We start from the raw sequence: 19,726 nt of genomic DNA on the forward strand, positions 1-19,726 counted from the left end.
AAGGCATCAATCATAACAGTAATTTTCCAAGTGAATGGAATCAATCAAAGAAATCATGGGTGATGTTTACTAAGTTTCCTGAAGTTCAGATATGTGTAAGAGCTCCTATACTTGTGTCATTATGGTAGAGAAATCATATGAATAAACTCATTGATATTATTGAAAATAGGATTTTGTGTCTAGTAGGTGAGAAATGCAATATTTGGGGGAGATAGCTATGGTAGTTTGAATATTATTGGCTCCCATAATCTCAGGAAGTGGCACTATTAGGGGGTGTGGTCTTGTTGGACTAAATGTGTCTCTGTGGGAGCTGGCTTTGAGGTTTTCTATGCTCGGGATACGGCTGAGTGTGTCAGACAACTTCCTGTTCCCTGCAACCCAAGATGTAGCCAGCATGATGTCTGCCTGCATACCACCATGCTCCCTGCCATGATGATAATAGACCGAACCTCTGAAACAATAAGCGAGCCACTTTATTGGTGAAATTATTAAGGCCACTCCATGTAGTTGAAAGGATATTTATTTAATGGCATAACTTACAAATTAAGGGATAGGTAGGTCGTGGGGTCTGGGGAAGGTGTATCACAATCCAGCGGTGTTCTCTGGACTCTGCAGGGTCCAGGTCTACCTCCACCATTCAGGGTCCCAGAACAGAGAGAGTGCTGGCCCATTCAGATCTCGGGTCTCCAGGTACCTCCCCTGGCCCCGCCTCATAGGCGTGACAGTTGCCAGAGTCTCAATGGGGGTTGGAACTTCCAGATCAAAGCCTGAATGGCTACCCACTACACCACTCCAATTATATGTTTTCTTTGTAGAGTTGCCATGGTCATGGTGTCTCTTCACAGCAATAAAAACTCTATCTTACTAAGACAACAGTAGAATAAGATACAGAGTATCAATATTAACCTGTTATTTAATCATGTGGCATATATTTGGTCCATGGACTTTATTTTTGTCTTGTTTCCCCATTGGTATTAGTAATTACACCCAGAGCCTTGTGCTTTCTCAGCAAACTCTCCAGAGCTAAATCACTACCTCTGCCTTTGCCTTAAGACATAATTTTTGTTTAAGTCATAGTACTTTGAAAGAATGGACTTCACTTAGAATGTCCTGTTCAGTGACAGCTTCAATATTGGGCAAATAAAAAACTTCAAAGTTTGATTTATAGTGTGTGGCATTACATAAAAGGCTTCATGCATGCTGCTCAAATTCTCTCCTACCAAGTTGCAACCACAAGGAAATCTAAAGATAACTTGAGCATCAAGAAAAATATGGATTAATAACTAATTGTTATTGTGATTGATGCATTGAAAAAAAAGAATCTACAAACCCTTATTGATTCAGGCAAAAAGGGGGGAAATTATGGTGGGATAGAGTGTGGAAAAAGCAAAGTCAATGGGTCAAGGAAAAGTATACTCCCAGTGGTAGGAATACTACAATCAGAGGATCATCATTTGGCACTTGCCTAGACAATAGTGCCGAACATAAACAAAAATAAATCCTAAAATGTCAAAACAGGATTTTTAACATCTAAACATGTTCACCCTTAGCCTTACCAAATTTATTATAGGGAGAGAGTCTGGCAAGAGTGTAAGCTCTACAGTGGTTGCAGAATCACCCTTGAAAGAGTCTTGTCAAAAAAGACTCCAAAAATTGAGTCTAAACATCCCAAAATCAACAAATTCAAACTGGAGCAGTCTACTCAAGAGTAACTTTCCCTCTTCAGGAATGCAGGTGTCAAATGCTCTCTGAGCCACTCTGAAAGAAGAGAAACTTTTGCATAAATGGAGATTTACAAAACCTCACAGAGGGAGCTGGAGCAATAGCTCAGCTGTTATGCTCTCACAGAGGACCAGGTTCCATTCCCAGAGCCCATATCAGGTGACTCACTTCTTCCTGTAACTAAGTTCCAAGGAAATTGGCAACTTTTGCAAGGATTATGCAGGTACCACACTTACATACACTGGTATACAGTGAATATACTACACAAAGAGACACACATAAGATAAATACAAATAAAATCTTTTTAAAAATACATTAAAAGGACCATTAAGACCGATCAGGAGAAGGAAACTCACTCTCATTCCTGGGGTGGCCTGCCCCTGGTGGCGAGGTGAAAACATGGGCTCAGTGTCACCTTGCAGTGATAGATGGTTGGACACTATTATGGTGAGCAAACATATGGTGGAGTATGAGAGAGAGAGAGAAACGGAATGATTCCTGTCTTGTGGAGAGAGGCAGATCTGAAGAGGTGGAGGCATTAAGGAAGGAGCTGAGGTGGGTAGTTTGCTTGCAACCCCGGGCCATGGTGATGTCTGGGCCCCGGGTGCTGCTTAGGACCATGTCTGGGTCCATGGTCCTGCTACAGCAGTGATCTGTATTCAGAGTGGGAGAGCTGGTCCCTTGCGACTGACCTGCTAGATGGTGGCTGGGTGAGGGTAAGATGCCCTCCCTATCTTTCCCCTCTCCATCTGTGGTAAGCAGGAGAGCTGACCCACCCCCTTACCAAGTCAGCCCTGGACCTTGCCTGGGCACAGAGTGTAGCTAACCCTGTCAAACTGTGCAAAGGTATGCTGCCCACAAGAAGATGAGCATGGGAGGTTTGGTCTCACCCCTTATCTGCCATAAAGTGGTGTGGATGAGGAAGAGATGCCTTCCCCCACCCCTCACCACCTATGCCAGATGGGAGAGCAGGAGAGCTGTCCCTGCCCCTCACCAGCTGTGGCACTCAGTTCCACCCCATCTATGATCTGCTGGAGCACATGAGGGGCCATCCTGAAGGTCCAAAGCTGCCGATCGCCATGACACGGGGCAGTAATAAGATATCCAAGAGGAGTCCCAGTGGGGACCCCGTATTAATAGTGTGGCAAAAACCAGAGGCCTAAAACCACACCTATGACTTTGCAAGGAGTACTTGCCAGTAAAGATATATGGGACTAAAGAGTTTACTGTGTGACTCACTGTGTCACACTGCAGCTTCCACAATGAGAATTTTCCTTTTCTTTCTTTCTTATTTTCTCTTCTCTTAGATTTTATTTTATTTTGTGGGGCAGAAGTTACAAGGACATAGGATGGATTGGATATGAGGGGACAGGGAGATGAATAGGATTGAGGTACATGATGTGAAAGCTACAAAGAATAAATAAAAGTTAAAAAAGTGAAGTATGAGGAGAAGAACTGAAGAGCTGAAGCAAGGTAGACGTATTAGGATATTTAATTATACATCATAATTTAAAAGGTTTAAGATTAGATTTAGAATTCCCTATTTAAACAAGTTCAGTCTAAGTGACCATGTATTAAATGGTTTTATTTCATTTGCAAGCAATTTTTTACATAAATGAAATTAAGAGAAGTGCAGTACCTAAAGATGATCCTTAAAAACAAGGAAATAGATATTTAGCTACCATGAGTGACTACCTGAACGTTAATATAATATATTCAAACTGATCTTCAATGCTTGATACATAGCCAACGGAAAAAGAACAGACATGTCAAAGAAAAATATACACAAAAAGAAGCATAGCAGGGCTGATTGTGATCCTAAATTAATGAATCAATCATAGAAAACAGTTTTTGCAAATGAGAGAAAATAGAATTCCCTACATTATATATCGTAATGTTAATGTGTAAAGAGACACAAGAACCTGGACACTCCAGTGTCCACCACCAGGTTCATCCACCCCTGTGACATCCGGTATTAAGTTTTATACATGAAGATCTCATGTTGCAATGTCATAATTTAGGAAAGTAAAATCAAGGGAAAGATCCTCACCTAGGAGCCCAGGGGAACAAGCCACATACACATGTTCACATTGCTCTGTGAAACCTATTTCAGATGCCAGGCTGCCAGAACTATAAGATTATATAGTCTGTTTAAGACACAGATTACTGGTATAGCTACAGTTGTTTTGTATTCTATTCCTTCTTATAAGTATCAAAACTCATACTGAACAATGAGTACCGGGTCCCCAAAGAGTGTTTAGTTTTACACCTGTCTTTTGGGTCTTTGTCTCCTGGTTGATCACAAACTTTTCTATAATAGCCACTGGACACTAATACTACATCAAGAGACACCCAGGAGTGCTGTGAGAATTTTTTATCTGGGGAGTTATAAGACCTACATACACCTTTTGAAAAACCCAGTGTAAGTTCTACCAAAGTTCACTCCGGGGAACCAGTAAATATATGAGCCTTATTTACATCCTTTCGGTGAGTGGATGCTGGCAGGAGCCTCAGTGATTCCAGAACAGCCACACTGGAAAGAGATGAGGAACACAGCTATAAGAGAACAGTAGAACTGCTAGAGGAAACAGATGCCAATGTGAATAGAAAAAGGCAAGGAATGATAAAGCAAATACATAATTTAAACAGTAGTTTTCAAATATGGCACAAAAATAATGGATATAATTTGCATGGTATAAAAAAAATAAACCCTGCTTCAGATGTACCACAAAACAGATCCTGGTGTGTGTTGAAACCTGAATTAGAATACTGTTAGTCCCCCATCCCCCGAAAAAATCTAATATTCTCTCTTTGTTTTTATAGTCATATAGCTAAATAAACAGACAATGATTTCTCTGAGAAACATGAGTCTGTTGCTATAAAAATGTCATCACATTCAAGTAAGACTGATGATAAAGCACACTCTAGACATTCCCTATAATAAGTCTGAGCTCTAAGGAAGAAAATATTAGCAAACTTCCAGGCTACACTGGAAATATTTCAATAAATAAAAGGAAATTGAACTGATCTGAGGGATCTCATTTTAACACTGTAAGAAGTGGTTATAATAATATCTATAGACAGCAAGAGAGACCATTGATATCAGCACAGTCCTCCGAGATATTATTTCTGTATCAAGATAAAAGAAAAATTTGTGGTTACCAATAAGTATTTTAGAGAATCTGACCCAAATAACTCTACTGAGGAAATTATTCAAGAAAGAACTGATAGATAAGTCTCAAATGGTTTAGAAGAACAAGGATGCTGATGGAAGGCCATGCATTGTCTCAGGTGCCCAAGGGAGCCTCTCACAAGAAGAATTACAGAAAAAGGAACAATTTGGTGTGGAAAACGAAACACCTCATGATGCCATATTGTTTTCAATTATGTATTTGCTTTTATAAAACAAATCTAGGCATTTTATACATATATATTTTAGAAAAACACATAATTGCTGAATTAACAAGTGAAAATTAGAATAAATATAAAAGGCAGTGGCAAGAACAGCTACATTAAACTACAAGAAAAATGCTAAATAAAATGTAGAAATAAGAAATAAAATCTAATATGTCAGGGAGCTTCAATAAATATGAACAGACTACATTGTCATGCACATTGGGTTTTTATATAGCCATGAAAAAGGTTGAAATCATGTCAAAAACAAATATTACATGCCACATATAGAATATATACATTTGAGAGTAGATCAGATACTTACTATTCAGGAAAGAAAAAGATGACTAGTGAGAATAAAAAAAAGGAGGGACAGGATAGGGTAATGGGGAGAGAATATGGTCAAATGCATGAAACACTTGAATGAAAATCATCTGTGTGTCATGATTAATTGCTTACATACAGAGAGAGAGAGAGAGAGAGAGAGAGAGAGAGAGAGAGAGAGAGAGAGAGAGAGAGAGAGAGAGATTGAAAAAAACGGAGCTCCAGGTAGATGGCTCACTGGGTAAAACCACGATGACCTAAGTTTGGTTATTGAAATCTACATACAAAGTCCTATGCAGTAGCACATATTTGTAATCTCAGTACAGCAATGAAAAATGGGAGCAGAGGTAGAATTATCTGGAAGCTTCCAGACTAGCAAGTATAAAGTATGCAGCAGGAAAAAAAGCAACAAAGAAAACATTTAACAAGAGAGACACTGCTTTGAAAACAAGTTATAAGGGAAAGGGCCAACTCTTGGATGTTCTCTGATTTTACAAAAGCTTAGTGGCATATATATACCAAAAGTCCCATGCTCATCATACACATATGCATATACCAGAAACATATATACACATAACACTTGAGTACAAATGATAAACAAAAGACACTATCAAGTAGGTCAATGAATAAAATTCATCTATATGTTCTTTATAAGAAATATGGGCAAGAATAATGTTAAAGAAAAGTTAAAAACCAAAGATCATCTGAACAGAAAGAAAGGCTAACAAAGTGAATATGAAAAATATAATTTAGCATTCAAAGCACAGACAATAAAAAATATAATATGATTTAACATTAGCAGCCAACCTGTAAGTCAGTAGAAAAGAGTGAAAACCCAGAAGCAATTTCTCATATGCATGGTAAATTTACTTTCATTAAAAATTCAAGGTAATGCAATCAGAAATATAATAGTATTTTTAAGACACTGTATCAGAAGAACTTGATCTAACCAAGTTATTTCCAAATCTAGTATACAATTAACAAAAATATATTTCAGAGACAAACCAATAATTAAATGTCAAAGACTGATACAAGAAAACCTCAACAAACTATTGTTTTTGTTGAGTTATTTATTTACTGTGTTTGTGCATGTGTGTGCCATTGTATACAGGTGTAGGTGAGAGGATCGCCCATGAGAGATGGTTTTCTCCTCCACCTATGGATCACAGAGAGAAAACACAGGACAGCATGCTTGGCCCCACTGCCTTTCTTGCTGCACCATATCAACGACTCTGAGTAAATTACTTTTGAACTTGTCTCATAATCTGTTTAGTTTTTAGGGGGTGGTTATCATTTTATAGCATGACCAGGAAAAAAATAGGGCCTAGGGCTTAGTAGTGGAGCATTTGCACGGCAAGTACAAAGCCCCATGTTGTATCCCAGAGCTACAAAACAGCCACAACAACGAAAGAAACCACAACCAGCCTACATATTGGGCATATGTTCATATTAAGCAAGAGCCAACGGAAAAGCATTCAAAGCCAAAACTGTAACAACCTAAACAAGGAATATAAAGTGATATTAAATTGTAATTGGATATACAAATAAAAATCATACATATTAATTGGTATAAATAAGAAAAAGAGAGAAGAGACAAAATTCTCATGTGAAAGAATTCCAAATTTTTGATGTAGACACTCTCATCTTAAAGAGATAATGCACAAATGGCCACTGCTTGAAAGTGGTGTATGCATAACAGTCTCCATTTCCATATTACAGTATGGAAAAGCAGGTGATATATGTGGACTGCTCAGTTATTTTGTCAATGTGACACAAGCTGGAATCATGTGGGAAGAAAGAACTTCAAGTAAGAATACACCTCCATCAAATTTCCTACATGCATAACTGTGCAGCATTTTCTTGATTAATGATAGGTATGGAAGGGCCCACTGACAGTGACACCACCCCTGAGTGGGGTGTTCTGGGTAATATAAGAAAACAGCTGATCCAGCTGTGGAGAGCAAGCTAATAAGAAGTATTCCCCCTTGTAAAGTCAAACACATTTGAGTTTTCTTTGTATTGCTGTGATAAAGGTCATGACCAAAAACAATTTGAGGAGACAAAGACTTATTTAATCTTAAGGCTTGTATTCCATCAAGAAATGAAGTCAAGGCAGGAACCAGAAGGAAAAGAGGGAATGGATATTTATGCTAACAGCAAATGATTACAGAGAAAATATAGATAAAAACATATATTTGATGTAATGGGTTAAGTCATTAGCTAGCACACAATATGTAAGCCATAAAATAGATAAATAATACAATTTATTTCAAATTAAGATTTTTTTCAAATGGTGATCATGAACAATAATGAAAGTTTAGCAGGACAGATGCAGAAGGTTTTTACAACTCGTGGTCTGATGGGAACTGGAGTCCAGTAGAGTTCACGGCACTTACATGAGTGTCCAGGGCTAATGCACAAGCTAACATTGGTCTCTCCAGTTGCATCCATTTTTCCTTATTCTTCTTTAGGACTAAATTAATTCCCATTCTATATATGTACCTGTTCTTTGTCCAGCAAGTGTCGCAGTGATAAGATGACTTAGAATCTTTCTGTTACAGATCCAGGAGGGATAGAGCTAAATCCACTAATTCTCACAACCTATGAATCCCAATGTTAATTCTGTAGTTTTCTTCTTTTGCTTGATTATTATGTTCATAATTTTTGAAAAATAAAAATGCTTTTCAACATTTAGACAGAAAGACGTTCACAATCGTACTTCACTTCTGTGGGTTTAATTGAACCATATGTTAGCTCGATTGCATGGTTGCATGTCACATGATTTAAAATAACCATGTGCCATTGACCTTGAGAAGACATAACCCTGTCTGATCATTTCCCTCTAGAAAGCAGAAATAATCACCTGAACAAATTTGTTTTCTACATCAGTGTCTGGAGAGACTTTGACAAAGGAAAAATTGACAATTTGATTTTCCTTTTGTCAGGTGTGTGATTGTTCATACTTGTATCTGTGTGATATATGTGTCTCTGTGTGGTTTTTATGTCTCCCTCTAAGTATCTGGGGGTGTGCACACATCAATGTGCTGTTTGTGGTGTATGTGTCTGTGTGATGTGTGTCTACATGTACACTTATGTATGGTGTGTGTTTTTGTGTGTTTATGTGTATGTGCCCCTGTGTATATTACCATATGCATGTAATACATACCTATATTTATGTGCCTGTGTCTGTGCCATAGTATGTAATACATATTTCCATATGTGTCCCTCTGTGTAGTATGTCTTTGTGTGGTTTGTGCATGTGTCTATATATGTGAGTCTCTGTGTGAACATGTGTGGTGTATGTGTGTACCCCTGTGTGGGGTGTGTAGCATATGTGCCTTGGTGTATGTGCCTGTGTATGACTGTATGTGTACACTTGTGTGGTATGTCTTTGTGTGGTGTGTGAGTTTCTGCATGAATGTATGTGGTGTGTCTGTATGTACCCCTGTTTGTGGCATGTAGTGTATGTGCCTGTGTGTGTATATGCCCATGTATGTCTGTATGTGCACACCTGTGTGTTTGGTGTATATGGTGTCTTTGCCTTTTCAATATAAACTGAGTGAATTTTGTGTATAGTTTTTATTCTGGGCTCTCTGTATTTCCAGTCAGTCAAATGCAGTCCATTTTAAGCCAAGATTCAAAACCACAATTAGAAATGGCACAAATGTAAGGACCAAGAACACCAAGAGTTCTACCAAGAAACTAGACAATGAGAAAAAAAAAGAGACACATTCTGGGCAAGCATCAGCTCCAGCAAAACAGTGGGCGCTGCTCTAGGCTGGCAGGACTGTATGGCAATGCAGGGCTGTGAAGCTAGGCGGCACATGTCTTAATTACAAGACCATCAGGGATACTTGTGTGACAAAGAGTCATGCAGAAGGAGAGGGAACTATCCAAAGTAAACAGTAACAGAGGGAAGACTGAAATGTCCTGCACTTATGTCATTAAGCTGATAGAGTCCTCTTCAGAAATTCCCTTTCTCCTTCTTTATCTTGCAGGATGCTCCTAGATTCTCCTCTAAAAGTTTAGTGTTTCAGGTTTCAAATTGAGGTCCTTGATCAACTTATATCTCATTTTTTCAGGATGCTACATATGGGTCTAATTTCATTCAGCTGTATATTGACTGTCTTTTTTTCAATGTATGTAAATATTTTGCCTCTTTTTCAAATATCATGTAAGTGTAGTTATTAGTGTCCATAGTGGGGCCTTCTATTTTATTCCACTGGCCTACATGACTTTTTTTGTGCCAATACCACATTGATTTTATTACTGCAGCTCTATAATAATATATTTTAAATGTATATAGTTCTGTAATGTGTCTGGAATAGCAATTCTTCCAGCATTCCTTTTTCTTAGAATTTCTTTGGCTATCTGGTTCCTTTTCTGGTTCCATATGAATTTTAGGATTTGTTTTTCTATTTCTGTGAAGAATGGTGTGAGTATGTTAATTGAGATTGCACTATGTAATTGCTTTTGGTGGGATGGTCAATTTCATATTAATTCTACCAATCCATGAACACAAGATATGGTACACTTTCTAATATCTTTCTCAATCCCTTTATTCAATGGTTTGAAGTTTTCATTGTATAGGTCTTTCATTTCTTTGGTTAGTTCATTCCAAGACATTACCTTTGATGCTATTGTTAATGGGAGTTTGTCCATGGTCTCTTTCTCAGTGTGTTTATGGTTGGTGTAGAGAAAGGCTGTTGATTTTGTTTTTTGTTTTTTTTTTTTTTAATTTTCCCACTTTGCCAAATTGTTCATTGTTTCTAAAACTTTTCTTGTAGAATTTTGGGGATCTCTTATGTGCAACATTATATAATCTGAAAATGGGGATAATATGACTTCTTTTGCTATTTGTAGCTCCTTAATTTTCTTCTTTTGCATTATTGCCCTAGCTAGTGATTTGAGCACAATATTTAAAAAGAATGAGTATAGTGTCTAACCTTGTCTTGTTCCTGATTTTAATATTTAAAGTTTTTCTACATTTTGGATGAGATTGGCTGTGGATTTGTCACAGAGAGCCTTTATTATCTTGAGATATGTTCCTGCCAATCTCATCCTCTCTAAGACTTTTATCATGAAAGCATGTTGGACTTTGTCAAAGGCTTTTTTTATGTCTTACCAAGATGGACATGTAACTTTTGTTTTTTAAGTCAATTTATATGGTTTACTGTATTTATTGACTTACGTATATTGAACCAACACTGCATTTCTAGGTTAAGCCATTTGATGTGGTGGATGCTCTTTGTGATATGTACTTATATTTATTTTCCTAGCACTTTGGTGAGAATTTCTGCATCTACATTTATCAGGGATATAGTTCTGTAGTGCTGGGTTTTGTTTTTGTTGCTGTTTTCATGTAGTAGAGTGATACTGGCATCATAGGACAAGTTTGGTAATATTCCTCTTGTTCCTATTTTTTTTTTTTTTGAAGAGTTTAAGATGTATTGGTTGTAGTTTTTCTTTGAAACTATAGTAGAATTTTGTTGTGAAACCATCCAGGCCTGTTTTTTTTTTTTTGTTGTTGTTGTTTGTTTTTTTTTTTAGTTTGGAGACTTATTATTATTGTTTCAATCTCCTCACTTGCTATGAGTCTGTTTATGTTGTTGGTCACTTCTTGATTTAACTTTAGTAGGTCAGATGAATCAAGAAACTCATCCATTTCTTTTAGAGTTTTATAACTCAATGTAGTACAGGTTTTTAAAATATTCCCTCATAACGTTCTGTGTTTCATTGGTGTCTGTTATAATGTCTTCCTGCTCATTTCTGGTTCTGCTAATTTGGGTCATCTTCTTTTGTTTCATTGAGCTAATGATCGGTTGGTCTTATTTATGTTCTTAAAGAGTAAATCTTAGATTCATTGATTCTTTGCTTTATTGTTTTGTTCATTTTTTGGTTTCTATTTTTTTTTTTCTGCTTAGAATTTGTTATCTCTTTCTATCAACTAGGTTTGGATTTAACTTTTTAAAATTTTTTTTTCCAGATTTTTTTAGTTAATTCACTAAATCCTTTGTTTGTGCTCCTTCTAATAGCTTTAAATGTAGGCACTTAGGCCTATAAACTTCTCTCTTAGTTTTAATGTGTCCTAGAGGTTTATTGTGATGTTTTTATTTTCACCTGACTCCAGGAAAACTTTTCTGTATTGACTTCTTCATTGACCTAATAATGAGTTGTTTAATCTCCACGCATTTATATACTTAGTAGATTTTTGTTTGGTCTTTTTCTTTTCTTCCTCTTCTTCCTCCTCCCCTCCCCTCTCCTCCTCCTCCTCCTTCTCCTCCTCCTTTTCTTCTTCTTATTTAAAGTCTTATCACATGATGGTCATATAGGATACATGGGATTATTTCATTTTTTCCCCCTGTTTGTTAAAGTATGCTTTGTGTGCTAGGGTAAAGTTTGCTTAGAAAAGGTTCCACATGCTTCTTTCTGAAATACATATTCTATATTGTTGGGGTAGAATAGTCTGTAGATATCTATTATGTCCATTTAATCCATGATTTCACTTAACCCTAATGTTTTTCTGCTTATTTTTTCCCAGATGCTCTATCCAGTGCAAAAAGTATGGTACTGAAATCAACTGCTGTTTTTGGATTTGTGTTAATCTGAGCCTTTAATTTCACTAGTGTGCTTTTATGAAATTGAGTGCCCCCAAATTTATATTTATTTATATTTAGTGATATTGTATTTTCCTGATTAATTAATAATTTGATTAGAATTAAGTGATCTTCTTTGTATCTTGTAATTATTTTTACTTTGATGTTTGTTTAGTCAGATACTATAATTACAGTATTTTCTTGCTTCTTGTTCGAATTTCCTTTGAATAATTTTTCATCCTTTCACTTTAATGTTGTGTGTATCTTTAAAAATAAAATGAGTTTCTTATAGGCAACAGATAGACAGATTTTTTTAACCCATTAAGCTAGCCTGTGTTTTTTAAATTTGAGAGCTGAGGTCATTAATATTTAGAGTTATTATTGAAAGGTGAGTGTATATGACAGTCAATTTGATTTTTCATTTTTCTGGTTTGTGTTCTTGGTTGTGTTTTATTTTTTATTAAATTATAGCTTCATTTATTTTCTTTCTAGGGTCTTTTGGATCTGCTGTTCTTCTCTTCAGTTTGTAGTACTTCTTCCAGTATTCTGTTTAGCAATATTTTTGTTGGATATTATTTTTTGGCTCTCTGAAGGTTTGAAAGTATGGCTCATGGAAGCTTTCATTTCTTTCTTTCTCTTTCTTTCTTTCTTTCTTTCTTTCTTTCTTTCTTTCTTTCTTTCTTTCTTTCTTTCTTTCTTTCTTTCTTTCTTTCTTTCTTTCTTTTTGGAAGCTTTCCATTCTTTTCAAACTGTGACAGATAGTTTTCCTGCTCAGTTGTCTAAGTTGACAGTCATGCTCTTTTAGAACTCATTGTATATTGTTCCAGATCTTCTGGCTTTCAAAATTCTCACAGAGGAATCACATGTTATTCTGATGGGTTTTAGTTTATCTATGTCCTATGAATTTTCTCTTACAGGATTCAATATTTTTTCTTTTTTCTTTTCTGTATATTCAGTGTTTTGACTATGACATTCCATGATGTTTCTCTTTTGAGTTTTGACTAGATGAGGCTCTGTGTTCTTCTTGTATCTATACAGGTGTGTTTTTCCTTTGTTTTGAGAAGTTTTCTTCTATGATATTGTTAAAAAGTTGATCTATGCAATTAATTTGGGATTCTTCTCCCTCTTTCATGTCCACAACTTGAAGATTTTATCCTCTGATTATGTCACATATTTCTTGTATTTTTCTATCCTGTGCATTAAATTAAAAACAATTTATTTGTTTATTTTGTTTAGATCCTCTACTTTATCTTTGAGCCCTGAAATTCTATCTTCTGCTTGATTCATTCAGCTTGCCTTCCACTGAGTTTTCTGATGGGAATGTTGAGGTTTTCACAATTCCATCTTCATTTCAACTTGTGCATTTTTTTTAAATCTCTTTACTGAGTTCAGTTTTCAAATCCTGAATTATCCTATTATTTTATGGAGGTATATATTTGTACTTTCTTGGACAGCACTTAAGTGCTTATTGTTATTCTCTTAGAGTTTAATTAAGTATTTCTTTTATCTTCTTAAATTATTTAAATTATTTGATAATGTTTTTGACTATTCTTTTAAATTTCCTGTACTGGGTGGGGTCGCTCTGAGTAGTTCTCTTTAGAAAATGTATCTATATGACTCGTGGGATTGGAGGGAGACATGCTGCTTTGCCATTCATGTTGTTTTTGTTTATGCAACCTGACCTAAACATGCAGAGCTCTTTTTTTTTTTTTTTTTTTTTTTGTATGTCTGATGTAACAATCTACCTTTCCTTAGATTGGGCCAGTGTAGGAGCTACATTGTAAGCACCCACCCTTACTTACCATAACAAAGTTACCTGATATGTCTGCTAGGAATGAAATCAGGCCAGGTTAGAGGGGTCACAACAAAACTGAGGCTATGGCAATTTTATTAATAGCAATCAAACTTTTATACCTTCATCAGAAACAGAATATAATGGCAATTGCCAGGATCAATACAGTTGTAGTTGCTAGGAAACAGTGAAGTTTGCAAGTCATTCAGGGTATCTAAGGTAATATCTCAGATAATTCTCCTGGCAAGCCTTCATGCTTTCATAACTATTATGGGAATATACAGAGAAACACAAAGTGGTCTAAACATTTCACTTCCAGTCTCTCAGGAACTGGAGGGCACATTGTGTCCCAGAAGCCTTGTACACCATCCTGAAAAACCTATGATGCATACCTCTCAAGGCAGCTAGGCCAAGCCAACCCCATGATTCCCTGCAATACATGACCTCACCTAGGCCAATAGAAGCTTGAGGGTGAGCTGTTTACTTGGCTAGAAAAATGGGGTTTACAAATAAAGTGGGTTCATAGCTACTAGTTTGAAACTAGGACTGTGGGTTTATAGATGGCACAGGGTTGGGATAAAAGCAAAGAAGTGCAAGAAGGAACTTACCCAGGAAAGGTGGCTCATACACAAAGAGGCTTCGCAAGCTTAGAGTAGAGAATGACTAGGTTTGTAGGTTTCCAGATCCATCACACAAATTTTAATGCATTGTGTTTTCATATCAATCATCTAAAAGTACTATGTAATTTCATTTGTAGTTCTTTTTTAACCCATAAGGGCTTCAAATTAAATCAATTAATTCTTAAATATTTTAATGATTTCTGGGTACTACTATATGAATTATTTCTATTTAGTTTGTTTAGATCCTTTTAAGTTCATTAAGATTTTTTAAAACTTAAGTGTACAGTATATTATGATGAATATACAAGCACATGTGCAAGGAATTATTATTATTATTATTGGGTAATGTGTTTTATAAATGATGATTGGATAACATTTGTTAACAGGTATTTAATGATTCCCAATCTTCTTTTTATATCCAGATTGTTGAAATTTCCAATTATATTTGAAAATTTTTCATCATCTCATACCAGTAGTATTTTCTGCTCCAAGAATTTTGAAATTCTGTTTAAAACATATATTGACTATTTCTGTGTCATTTGGGAGAATACATTGTTTTATCAATGTGATGGCTAGCTTTAGTTGACAATCTGATACAATCTAGAATTCCCTAAGAAGGATGCATTTCTGAGGAACTTTCTGGCGTGGGTTTACCTGTATGCACGGCTATAAGCAATATTCATCATATAGTTAATTGAGGTAGAAAGACCCACCCTGAATGGCTGAATGCTGGGAACATCATTTCACAGCCTGGACTCTGGGCTTAATGAGAAGGAGAAGGTGAGCTAAGCATGATGTACAGACACACTAATTTACTCTTCTCCACTTTTGACTGTGGCTGTCATGTGGCCAGGTCTCCCAAGGTCCTGCTATAGTGAGTTTCCTGAAGTGACGAGCTGTAATCTGAATTTTTAACTAAAATAAATCCTTTCTCCTCTAAGTCAACTTTGACAGCATATTTTATCACAGGAAAGGGAAGCAAAATTAAAAAATCATTGATTAACTCCTCTGTCTATTCCTCATAACAGCTATTGATCTGGAATATGTTCTGTCTAATGTCAATGTAATCATACTACCATTCTTTAATTATAGTTGTCATCATATCTTATCTGTCTGTTTTATGTATGCTTTCATTCTTAAAACTTTCATTCAGGGTTGATTTTTCAGTTACAATATGAATCTTTATTTTAATTCCAGGGATTCAAATTCTGTTCAGTACAATGGTTGGTCTATTTTTTTTTTTTTTTTTTTTTTTTTGGTTTTTCGAGACAGGGTTTCTCTGTGTAGCTTTGCGCCTTTCCTGGAACTCACTTGGTAGCCCAGGCTGGCCTCGAACTCCCAGAGATCCGCCTGCCTCTGCCTCCCGAGTGCTGGGATTAAAGGCGTGCGCCACCACCGCCCGGCGGTTGGTCTATTTTCTACAATACTATGTTATGTGTTCTTAGTAACTCAGCCCTCGTTTATTTCTTTTTGGCATCTATTTTATTTTAAATTAAATATATACTTAATTTATTTATATTTTATATTAAATAAATATATTTAAATATATTTAGTACTGTTCACTGTATCCTTTTAAACATTAATCAATTGGATTTTCTTTTATTTATATGTAATCCAAAGGTTATAAAATTTGAAAAAATGTCAGTCATCTACTCATCAAATCCATTTATTCTGTGTGTGTTTATGTACATATTGTGCTATGAGGAACACATGAGGACAACCTGTAGGACTCAAGTCTTCCTTCCACTATGTGATATCCATGACTAAGATGTATAGAGCTGGTGACATTCACACTCAGTACTCATGCCAGCTACTTAGAACCCCTTTCAAGTCTTTTAATAGATTTATTCTCTTTCTTTCTAAGAATTCAGTTAAAGAAATGGAAAATTTATTTTTTGTTTTTCTAAGGCAAGCTATAACTCTGTAGCTAAGGCTAGTTTAAGGCTTATGACAGTCCTGCCTCAGTGTCCTCAGAAAATGCATTTATACAATATATACATAGTATATATAATTAATATATTAAACAATATACACATAAATATATTTACTAAGATTTAAGCATGCCATATTCATATATAAAACACAATATGTCACATATAATGACATATTTATATATGACATAAGTATTCATGTATATACATTTCTGTAATGGAATAAATTTTAATGTTTCTAATCCAATCATTTGGTTCCAATCAATCTTCCATCATGGTGAGTATATCAAATAACTCATATATATCAATTTATGTATATTTAACTTGAAGCTAATCAATTCTACCTAATTACCTCAGGTGTCTGCATGCCAAATGACCGCACACACACACACACACACACACACACACACACACATCATATGATATATATACATATACACATATGTATATATATATATTTCAAAATGCATATGTGGTGTATAATATATATGATATATGTCTATGTCTGTATCTATATATAGATTTTGAAAGAGACCCTTTCCTTGGAGGTACCTGTAAATCTCCTCCCTGGGGTTCTCATTGTTATTTTACAAAGCATAGGACATTGAAACTTGAGCAAAATCATTTAGAAGGATTGCCAAAAGTACAAATTCTTTATTATGTTTAAGTATTCTTACAAACAGAATAATATGACTAGGCTGGTAAGGTGACTCAGAGGGGAAAGTTGCCTTCTGGCAAACATGGTCAAAGGAGAGAATAAATTCTGGCAACTGTCCTCTGACCCCCACATACATGGGTGTCATCTTCATGAATACATAAGTAAATGTAGTAAAAATTTAACAACATATAACGATAATACAGATGAGGCTGCCAGCTGCAAAGCCACATATGGCTGAAATGTGTAATTTTTGTGGACTTAGAATTGTTTATTCTGCCAACTTGCTTTCTCATGTACCATTTTCCTGTTTCTTGTCAGTTCTTGACTGTAATTTTTAGTTTATTTTTAATGATTTTCCCTGTTTTCATAGATTTTTCATTTTTAGCCATCCAATCTCAATCATAGAATTTTCATTTCATTTCAGAGCTGGCATTAGTTTTCCTATGTTGCTTTCTGCTATAAAAACTTTATAGGTAGGCACAGGTTGGGGGAGCAAGCCCTGGAAGTCTCTTAAGCATAAATGTTTTCAGCCAGCAGTCTTTTATTTTCTCTAGAATTATGTTTAAACCTCATAAAAATCCCATTTCAGATGGGCAAATTGTCAACATTGATAAATGAAATAAAGAGAAATATCCAATGTTATACAGCTAGGATTTATCAGAACAGAATTTGTATTTTGGGATTACCTGTGTCCAATGTACAGATTTTTAAACTTCCCAACATGATTGGCTTGTGGATACTCACATGTACTATGTATGGCTTTATATGCAATAGCTAAGTTGTTGTACAACGTCAAAGGATTTAATATGATCTGGCTGCTAAAAGAGGCATTCCTATGATGTTGATAGCAGTAGGAATTGAAATATAACCCAGTTGTTAAAATATCTCCACATAGAAAAATATGTGTAAGTAGCAGCAGCTCCGGGTCTTGTGTGTCACAGGTATTCCCAGCGGCGGAGTTTCTCTAGCAGTGGCTGCACTCACCACCATGTCAGGACATGTCCTGTGCATGTGCATCTGTGGAGATTTTTCTTCTCTCGTTGGAGGTGGTAAACGGTTCTACAGAAAAAGAGTCTGTAATGGGGGAAACCTTTAGAAACTGTTTCTTTGGAGAGGAAAAAATGAGAGAAGGAACAGTTCTGTAAACTCTTTATTGGTGGCTTAAGATTTAAAACCACAGAAATGAGTTTGAGAAATCACTACTAGCAATGAGGAATCCTCTCAGACTATGTGGTTATGAGGGATCCAGCAAGCAAGAGTTGAGGAGGATTTGGTTTTGTAGCTTTCTCATCCATGACTGAGGTTGATGCTGACATGGCTGCAAGTCCTCATTCTTTTGATGGGAGGGTAGTTGAGCCAAAACGAGCCATAGCAAGAGAGGAGTCAGGAGAAAGGAGGCCATATGACAGTGAAGAAGCTATTTGTTGTTGGAATTAAAGAAGATGCTGAGGAATACCACCTTAGAGATTACTTGGAGGAATACAGAAAAACTGATACTATTTAAATAGTTATTGATAGAGAGTCTGAGGGAGGGAGAGGCTTTGGCTTTGTTATGCTTTATGACCATGATCTCGTGGATAAAATTGTGTTGCAAAAGTATCACACCCTCAATGGTCACAATGCAGAAGTTAGAAAGGCCTTGTCTAGACAGGGAATGTGGGAAGTCCAAAGTTCTAGCAGTGGAAGAGGAGGGACTGTGGATTCTCATGGTGGTGGTGGCAATTTGGGACCAGGACAAAGAAGCAACTTTAGCATGGGGATCTGATGAATAAGGAAGTGGATGTGGATTTGGGGATGGCTATAATGGATATGGAGGAGGACCTAGAGGTGGCAATTTTAGAGGTAGACCTGGTTATGGAGGAGGAGGATATGGTGGTAGAGAACATGGATATGGCACCCAGGGTAAGGGCTAGGGAGTTGGTTATGACAACTATGGAGGAGGAAATTATGGAAGTGAAAATGACAATGATTTTGGAAATTATAACCAGCAACCTTCTAACTATGGTTGAATGAAGAGTGGAAACCTTAGTGTTAACAGGAACATGGAAGCACCATATGGTAGAGGAAGCTATATGATCCTGGAGGAAGTAGATGAAGTGGGGATTATGTGGAAGTAGATGGTACTGAGATTCTTCCTACTTTCCATGGGCTTCACTGGGAGAGGGTAAGAGCCCAGAGGTAACAGAAGAATTTCAAGCTACAGGATATCTTAGTAATAATGTTAAGGAAGCTCTTACTCAGTCATGCACAAATAGGCAGTAATGTAGTAGAAGACAGCACAGCAGATAGACAGCCGTTCTGTGAATAAATTATTTAATAGCAATACCATACTATGGATGAAGGATTGTAAAAAAGTGCCTCCTTCAAGACAGTGTCTTACCTTTTAGTTGATGTTTCTTTCTAGTGGTCTTTGTAGGAATATAGAAGCATTCCTATATGTAAGTTTCAGGTGACATATGAAATCTTTTTAAAGATTTTTCTCAAAAGTTTTGAAAAGCTATTTGTCAAGCTCAGAGTGTGATAAGATATAAGGTTTTTCTGTTAAGAAATTTAAGTGCATGAATAAAGTTATAAAGTTGTTATAAATTTATGATGTAACAAAATAATTCTAAAGGAAAAAGGATGATGTGCACATTAGAAATTAGATGTATTTTAATAGGCCCTCCAGTCATTGATCTTAACATTTCTTA

The 19,726-nt window shown here is 36.1% G+C and overlaps 1 non-coding gene and 1 pseudogene across 1 annotated transcript; one reads left to right on the forward strand and one right to left on the reverse strand.

The window, feature by feature from the left end:
- The first annotated feature begins 2,675 nt into the window (after positions 1 to 2,675).
- LOC114684051 lies at positions 2,676 to 19,153 on the forward strand (annotated as a pseudogene).
- Positions 3,915 to 4,046, reverse strand: LOC114684052. Its single transcript, XR_003733230.1, has one exon. It is a non-coding gene; the product is annotated as a small nucleolar RNA SNORA40 (small nucleolar RNA).
- Positions 19,154 to 19,726: the final 573 nt, after the last annotated feature.

Source organism: Peromyscus leucopus, chromosome 15 (genome assembly GCF_004664715.2).
Source record: "Peromyscus leucopus breed LL Stock chromosome 15, UCI_PerLeu_2.1, whole genome shotgun sequence".
Classification (NCBI taxonomy): domain Eukaryota; kingdom Metazoa; phylum Chordata; class Mammalia; order Rodentia; family Cricetidae; genus Peromyscus; species Peromyscus leucopus.